The 8,864-nt window shown below is 43.8% G+C and overlaps 1 long non-coding RNA gene across 1 annotated transcript; it reads left to right on the plus strand.

The window, feature by feature from the left end:
- The first annotated feature begins 120 nt into the window (after positions 1 to 120).
- Positions 121 to 1,866, plus strand: LOC116095328. Its single transcript, XR_004120551.1, has 2 exons — positions 121 to 371; positions 1,460 to 1,866. It is a non-coding gene; the product is annotated as an uncharacterized LOC116095328 (long non-coding RNA).
- The last annotated feature ends 6,998 nt before the right edge of the window (positions 1,867 to 8,864 follow it).

Below are 8,864 nucleotides of genomic sequence, written 5' to 3' on the forward strand. Positions count from 1 at the left end.
TTTTTTTTTTGGTCTTTTGTTTCGGGGCCCATAGTGGAAGTGCATTGGAAGGGTTCTGGAATTTCAGAACACAAAGTAGCAGTTTTAAATAATGAGAGAAGATTCCACATGGAACGCTCATCTGGCTGTGGCAGCCTGTGACTGAATGAGAGAAAAGTGCCCTAGAAGCTATTCATTACGAATTCACTGGAAGCTCTCAAACGAGGCTGGCAGAAGCTGAAATTGAAGTGGTCTCTGACCTAATTTTCTTCTGCATGAAACATCTGCATCAAGGCTCTCTTTGATGTATTCCACTTGGCTCTGTCTACAGGATTGTATCACATGGCCTCCGTGTTGCCTTCTTATTGAAAGACATTTTCAGCCTGAGCAAGGTAATGCGCAATGTTAGCGTTACCCAAACTAATCACTCAATGGGCTCCGAAAATAGAAACAATAGCAATTCAGAGACACTGTTGTCTGCTGGCTGTTCCTGCAGTGTGGGCTCCTGGTTTCCCAACGTAGATTGCTGGCATTTGCCTCATGTAATTCCACAACAAAGGGCAGAGAAGACAGGCGAAGCCATGCAAGATAACATTGGGACCAGGAGCACAGTGGATGAGACTCTCCTCGTTTGATCCTTCAAACCATTGGCTAGGATTTGGGGTCCATTTCAAACCACACAGAGCAGGGTTGAGAGGTCTTTGCCTTGGGAAAAGAAAGGCTGTCTTGATTTAAGTGTTGCAAATTTTTCTAAATGCTGATTGACAGAGAGAAAGATGTGTGTGTGTGTGTGTGTGCTGAATGTTGACTGTTTTGTGATTCTTGGTGATCTGTAAAGTACTTTAAAAAATATTCTCCCCCTTCTTAAGCTCTTTCAACCTAGGTGGAATGCAGGAATGAATTTTAAGGAGAAATAATGATAATAATCTTTTTAAAGCCACCATAATGAGGCTCCTTCTTTATGCTCGAAGAATAGCTCTTGGCTCTCCCCCATAGAGGCTTGCAGAGCACCTTGTTACTGGTCCACTCCTTTCCCACCTCCCAGCATTATGGGAATAACCACGGTGTCTTTTGTGTCCCACCCCCTGAAGAAGAAACCTTTGAAATTCTAAATAACTGCACTACGGGTTTTAACGTCTGCTTCTGAGAAGAGATTGTGAGGCACACTCAGTGAGCAAGATGTAGCCTGCCTTTGAAGAGCCTTTTAGACTCCTCTGTCCCATGAATTCAGATGACGAAGAAGTCTTGCTCACGCTCTCCTGTTCCTCTTCCAGGAAGAACTATGGGCGTGATCAACATCTCCCCTTGGTCAAAATATTGACACTCCCAAGTACAAATATGTGCTCCCTCCCTTCCTCTCTGATGGGAGGTCATCAGCCAGGCAGCATGTGGGTCCTGGTGGGGACTCTGGCATCAGGTGGCTGTCCATTCCTCTGGTAACTGGTATGTAACATACACAACACACTGGATATCACAACAGATGCACATCATGAAGTTCTTCAGAGAGCTGCGGAGCACTAGAGTTGGAGTCACTCTGTGGACACCCTTCGTCATCATTAAGAATCAGACCAGATGGCCCGTTTCTCCATGAAGCCTTCCTTCAATATGCTTTCTGTGCTTCAGCCTGGTAAGCTATCAGGATGCCAAAGCAACTGTAATCCCTCAATCAAAGCACTTTGAATTTCATATTCTTTGTCTCGTCCATCAGCCTATGATAGCTTGAAGGCAGGCATGGTATCTATTATTAGAGTTACCTAGGCTAACCAAGGTCATCTAAATTTAACCAAGACTTTCCTAGTATTGAGATAGAAATTTCAGCATCTGAGAAACCCCTCGTGCCTATCAAACTACCCATGCATTGTACATGCTCAATAAACATGCTATGAACTCCAAAGAAAACTATCACAATGTCACCTTTACCCTATAGACTGTCCACTCTAGGCCTAGCTTGGAGGAGCTGTCTCTCTCAAGACTTGGCAAAGACACAAGCTACTGGCTCCGCAGTCCTGGAATCTCAGCCCTGGACTGAGTAGACACTGCCTGCTGCAAACCGTGTGCTGTGTGCTACTGCCTTGAGTATCAGAAACACGGGGTAAAAGGCACAGGGTGGGAAGGCAAAAGAGAGAGGGAAGGAAAAGTGGAGAAATGAGAAAGGGAGCAAGGGAAGAGGAATAAAAAGAAGGAAGGAAGGGAAGAGAAGAGGAAAGGAGGCAGAGAAGAGAGGTGGGGGGGACAAGAAGATAGAAGAGGTGAGGAAAGGAGAGAGAAAAGAAGAGTTGAGGGGAGGGGAGCAGTGACAGATGATAAGACAAGGGATGGAGGGAAAGGCAGGGAAGAAGACTGAAGAGTGGAGGGAAGGCAAGAAGAGAACTCTCAGCCCTCCTGGTGCTCAGCCCTGAAGGTTCATTCCCTTCTCCGTCCATTCAACATCACCTGCATCTGTCTAGGCATCCTTTCTGACCCCATCCCCTGCAGTCTTCCCCTCCCCTTCAGTGACTGCCCTTCCAACCAAGAAGCCTCTGCCCCTTCCTCTTTCCTTTTGTCCTTGTCCAGTGTTCTCACCTATCTGATGTGTTCATCTATGAGTGTTCATGAAACCAGCTCTCTCCCTCTCCTTCTCCCTCTCCCTCCCTCTCTCCCCCTTCCCTTCCCCCCTCCTTCTCTCCCTGTTCATCCTCTCACCCAGCCATAATTGTCTTCCTAAGTGCCATTGCTGCCACCTGTAATATTATGGATTTAGAAGGTTACTCACTGAACTGTGTTTGTCCCATTTCACATGCTTGTCACTAGTTGCACATGGTAATCAAAACATCTGAAACTCATGGATCTGGGTACTCCAAATTAGAAAGGGAATTGATGACCTGGATTTTCCTTTTTTCCCCAACTTTCAATAATTTAAATCTGACTAGCCACATACAACTACTATCTACAGTTTGGGGAAATGAAATTATTTTAAAAAGTCATTAACGCCATGGTTTCTCCATTTTGTTTCCTTCTTCACTCCCCAATTTCCAAGCAGTGCCAGGCACAGAAAAGACTTTCCATCAAACTTTAAGAATAAATTAGTGCATATAAGCATGAAATTGATGTCTGTGATTAGGGTATTTTCCAACATATCAGACTAAACCCCCATCATCCCAGACTATGTTTCAAAATGATAATGTGCCTAAGGGAACACATCAGATATGGGGCTGCCAGTGGGTTTTCTACTATGATCAACATCATCTTCACGTACCTCAGTCTTATTAGCTGTTAAATAGGAACATTGACTTCAAAGCATCTAAGATTCCTTAAGATAAATCTTAAGTGCAACATTATGTGTGATTAAGTTGATGTTTAGTCATATGCCTCTGTTTGTGTGTGGGGGGGGGAATCTTTAAGGGTGCTCCGTATGGCCTACATACCAGAGAGTCTTGTATGAAGGAGATGATTATTTGCAATATGCAATACTTTCTATCCACATAGCTCATACCTGCAATCCCAGTACTAAGATGGCTACGGTAGGAGGATCACCATGAGGTTAAGAGCAACTTGCACTACATAATCAGTTCCAGGCTAGCCTAGAATAAATGACAACTAGAGTGAGACCCTGTCTCATAAGACAATAGTCAATCAAGTATCAACCAATCGATCAATTCTCTAACAAGAGATCTAATAATTTCCCCCCAAATTTATCAAGTTTAATAAATTTTCCAAAATAGCTTATTTCATGATACATTTGAGATTTATTTTTATTTATGTGTACATGTGTGTGTGCAGCCTGTATGTGCATACCAATTGGCACCAGAAGAGGGTATTGGATCTCCTGGAGCTAGAGTCACAGGAGTTCTTGAACTGGGAAACAAACTCAGTTTCTCTGAAAGAGTAGCAGATGTTCTTAACCAGAGAGCCATTGCTCTAGTCCCTCTGATACATGTTAAATAAAAATATGTCCTAAAAGATTCAGAGTCCTTGAAAATTATTGCCTAAAGCTAGATTCACTCATATTTTTGAAAAGACAAATTTTTGACATGACTGTTTTCTAGGAACTTCTTTTTCTAATATTTTACCTTAATTTGTTAGATGTACTCTTAGAAAGAATATAACATTCATTTCTTCCCTTGATTCAAAAAGTGTTTATTGAATTGAAAGTAGTATTAACCATTCACTTTGTACTAACTGTATTTCATAGTAAGAAAAATAGATTAAGATTATATCTGTAAATTTTTAAAAACAATACCAAAAACATACATTGAACACTCAGTAAGTGCGAGTAGTGGTTAAAATTTGTTGTCACATGAGCGTTAATAGTCGGTTAGTAGAAAGAGACAAGATTCAAGATATACATAATAAGAATTATCTCCAGTAGAAAAGGTTACAAAAGTAAGACCTCTGTAACCTGTAGTAACCCTAGGGGCACTCCCTCAGGTTAGACACTGAAGTGGCCCTGTGTCTGGCTAGTGGGTACTAGGATTTCTGGTGACAATTGTAGAAGTAATGAGATCTGGACTCTAGAATATGGTTGAGTGAGACCCAAGTGGACTTAAAAAAAACAACAACTACAAAAACAAAAGTTTAGTCAGACCTCTTAAAAGGATGGAGAGCTTAAAAGGATGGAGAGATTTCATTTTGTTAGGCAATCTGGTCTGTTTGTTGGATTGCTTGCTTGCTTGCTTGCTTGCTTTTACCTACTGGCTAATGAAAGTAGTTTATTGATTGTCTACAGATGTGGGGGGGGGATTCCCCAACTAAGAAAAATCCCTCTCAAATGAAGTAAGTGATCAAGTCCCCGAGGCAGGGGCTACTCTACATTAGCCAAGGAGGCCGCTGTTAGGAGGAGCTATTCTTTGTTGACAAGTAGGAATGCAGCCAATAATCTGAAGGGTTTAATTCTTGCTGGCAGCTGTTCACTGGGAACCTACTTGGTGCAAAGATAACACTGGGGACAAAGGGAAGCCAAGAGACAGGTAAGTCAAGTGTCTACCTCTAATCACTACAGAACGTAGGGGAGATAAGACGTGTGAAGGCTTCAGGAGAGAACCTAAACCAAGTGAGCAGAAATAGGGAAGGGTCTTTCGGGCTGCCTCTTCTTTTTCATCTTTCTCTCTCTTTCCCTTCCCCCTCCACACTACAAGCCTTTGCCCTGGGCCTCCCCAGGGACAATAGAAGAGCTGCCCTTGATGAGCAGGAGAGGAGTCTCCTAGCCTGCCTCCCAGCATACAGTTGCCTAGCTTTGACTTTGCTCTGTAGAGAATAAATCACAGCCACTCCATTCCCCGGTGAAGGTCCCCAGGGAGCTGAGACCTCATCTCCTCCAGGAGAGCCTGCCTGTAACATGGGATTGTCAGGTACAAAGAGGGAGAACCTTCAGAGGCCCACACCCCTGTTTGGAGAGCAAGGAGGGTCAAGGGGAATAATTGCTAGCAGTTGAATGTGAGCAACTGTAGAGGGATTGGAAGGAAAAAGGTTTTAAGAAGGGAAGAAAGCAAAAGAGGGAAAGAAAAGCCCGTACGCCTCCCCCCTGCCGACCCCCGCCTTCTCCCCCAAACTCCATAGTCTATGCACAGAGAACTGCATGGTGGTCTGGGTCCTTGTAGAACATTTGTGTGCCGGACAATAGCACAGCCTGGCTTCAGATCATCAGCTGCTGGTTTCTGGTTAGCTCTCCCTTTATGTGAGAGCACAATGCGAGCCTTCAGTCACACTGACTCTTGAGAAATACATCTGGTTTTTTCTTTCAGACGCTCTGAAAAGGTCAGCCTGTTCGTTTCTTAGACGCGAGACACCACATATTTTTTTTCTCCCTCTGAACTGGAAAGACAGACCTACACCTTTTCTTGCCTCCTGGTACATAATTAGACATGGTGCGGCTCTCACAGTCAGCCAGCCCATCCCGTGCACTTTGCAGAGACACAGCCCCACATCCCTGGCTGCTGAACTCCTGGGCTGATCACAAAGGCTCCATACAGTCTCTCCCTTCCCCGCCTGGAGACCCTGGGATTCACTGGCTGGTTGTTTTGTTAATTATGACAAGGACTCCCCCCAGCCTGCCCCTCAACCCAGTGCATGACCAGTGATGCTGTCTGTGACAGAAGGAAGGATAGAGAATTTTGCACACACAAAACAAAACACACACGCACACAAAAACCTCACATTTTAATCATTTTCACTCCAGTGATGGTTAAGATTCTCCATGCGCATTGTAACATAATAATAAATGTGCCCATGAGGGAAGAATGCTCAGCAGCTGGTGTCTGACAGATTATCTCATTCCAGACAGGCAAACGGTCCATGGTAAGGAGAGGCTGAAGCCTGAAGAGGCAATTTGGCACACATTGGGGTTTCACCTCTCTATGACAGAGGTCCAAGTGGCCCACCACATCTGGGCCTGTGTCCCTCAGAGCTTCTCTTTGGCTTATCTCCTCCCAGAGCTCCTGACAGCCATAGAAAAGGGGATTATTGTGCAAGCTAAGCCAGCTCATCTCTCACCCCTCCTCTAGGGCACTCATATTCTAACCAGAAGAAGCAATTATGGTCCCCACTCCTCCCCACCCGCATGAGCTCTGCTCTTTCAGGCGTAGTACAAGCTATTTCCTTGCCCCCTCCCGATCTCTTCACCTTAAAAGCAGACTCCTATATTTCAAACCCATCTAGAGTCCTCCTGCAGAAGAAAGCTAGTCCCTGACTTCTGGAAGCTTCTAAACACTTATTCTGTCATTTTATTACTGTCTCACAGTCACTTGTTTTCTATGAACTTCAGATCAGAGCTGGGGGGGGGGACGTATTTTTCTAATGAAGCCCAGGAGCAGGGTACTGCTGTAATTGTTTTTCTTTTATGGGCTAGCTTAATCCTCATAACCCTAACAGGGAATGAGAAACTGGGTCTTTCTTGATGTTGCACGCTGGGCCCCAGTAAAATTTCCCTGAAGTGATGGGGCTGGAAAAGCCCTGCCTCACCTCTGTTCCTGAATTCTAAACAGGCCATGGGCCTACTGGCCTCTTGGTGCTTATTGCCTTCTCACATGAGACGCTGGGGACCTTCCTCCCTAGGTGGCCATTCTGAGGTTTTTAAGGCAATATTCTTTGTCTGTCTCCAGGTTTGTTTTTGAATACCAGTTTCTTTCCCAAGTGGACACTTGATAGAGATGACAGCACTGCCTGCCTTGTTCACACCTATCTTCCCAGTTTCTAGAACACTACTTGTCACCCTGTAGGAGTTCGGTCAATTTTTTGATGAGTATATAATGAACGAACTGAGCAACAGCAAACTATGAAACCACAGTCTATGTTTAACCTGGGTCATGACTGCAGCCAACATCCTGTGAAATGTACCTCAGAGGAAAGACAGTGCCCACTGTGAACTGAAGACATTTGAACAATTATCCTTTGGGCTGCTGACTTAGGTGGAGTCTAACCCCCCTTCTCTGAGTTGATGTTGGTATGAGTGGCAATATACGAACAGCCCTCCCACCACTGTGGGAGAAAACTGAGGAAGCTTTCAGTCTACTCAAAGAATCAAATCTGAGAAGCAGCTTAACCATTCGATCTTGGCGCTCTGCATCCCTACTATATGTTGGCTAGTTACAGACACTGGTAAAATTGTCTCATGGTTGAATATGAAGACCACGTCTTAGTCAAACACCATATAAAGGTACTGACACCATCTCTAATGTTATAGAGGACAAAAAAATCTCTAAATGACTCTTCACCCTGCTCCAAATTTGCAGCTTTTAAAGAGCATCTCAGAGACTTGAGAGTCTGTGATACAAGTAGACACTAAATGCGAGGAAGAGTGTAAATTCTGGGAAACACTGTCAAGTGAGAAGTTTTGAGATCTCAGTGATATTGATGGGCATGCTTGAGGAGCTTCAGTGTCAGGTGGCTTCAGTGGTTAGCATTAGACAAAGGGATGCTTCTCAGTTTGGGGCAGATTGCTTATAACCTGTGTGCTTGTCTGATGGGCAAGACAGTCTCTAAACAAAGAGTCTAAAAGAGTAGAATCTCCTGCTCCAGCACTTGGAGCAGAGAATTAAAAATTGGGTTTTGGAGCAGAGGTGTGGCATAGTTGGTATTGTATACGTAAGTTTCTGGGCTATATCCTCAGCAATGATAAACTGGTGTGGTAATGCACTCCTGTATTCTCAGCAATCAGGAGGTAGAGGGAGGGGATCAAGAATCCAAAGCCATCCTTGGCTACATAGCAAATTCAAGGGGACATGACAGTCTGACTCAGAAAACAAGCATTCTAAAATATGGATTTTTGCAGTTCATCTTTCCTTTTGTTTAATTTCATGTTAATGTTAGAGTATGAAAGACTCCCATTCATTTGTCATCTTCCAGATTTAAAAGCAGCCATATCTGTTCTATCATTTCAACAACTAGAGAAGATAAGTTGAAGAAAAAATTAGTTTCTGGTATTCAATTTCTGGATTGGTTAACAGCAAATACTGTCCTATTTTTAAACAAGAAACCTGAAATGAATCCACCTTACCCACAACTAAACATTGCGAATAGTACCCTAAGGACTCAGAGGGAGAGATGAAATCCTCGCTACCTCCCCCTACTTCCACCAGAATAACCAAGCCGAGGAGTTGATAAACAAGTTGGCCTTTGGAATTCTGGTTTTACAACTATCTTAAGTGAGGTCCTCCCTTCCACATGTGCATATGCATATGTGTGCATGTTGATTCCATGAAGCTCTACTCTAAAGAATGTCTTCAGGTCTTCTTATGACTACATCTCAGTTTGGAATTGCCTCTGGCCAGTTTCCAGCAGCCGCAGAATCTAAGTTGTCCCTCTTATAGAGGGCAGCTTTAACCAAACCCATTCTAGCAGCTGACACCAAATTTTCTGCTACTATTCATAATCATGTGAAAGAAATTCCAATTTTCTTTTTTTATTGATTT

Source organism: Mastomys coucha, unplaced genomic scaffold, assembly GCF_008632895.1.
Source record: "Mastomys coucha isolate ucsf_1 unplaced genomic scaffold, UCSF_Mcou_1 pScaffold18, whole genome shotgun sequence".
NCBI classification, from domain to species: Eukaryota; Metazoa; Chordata; class Mammalia; order Rodentia; family Muridae; genus Mastomys; species Mastomys coucha.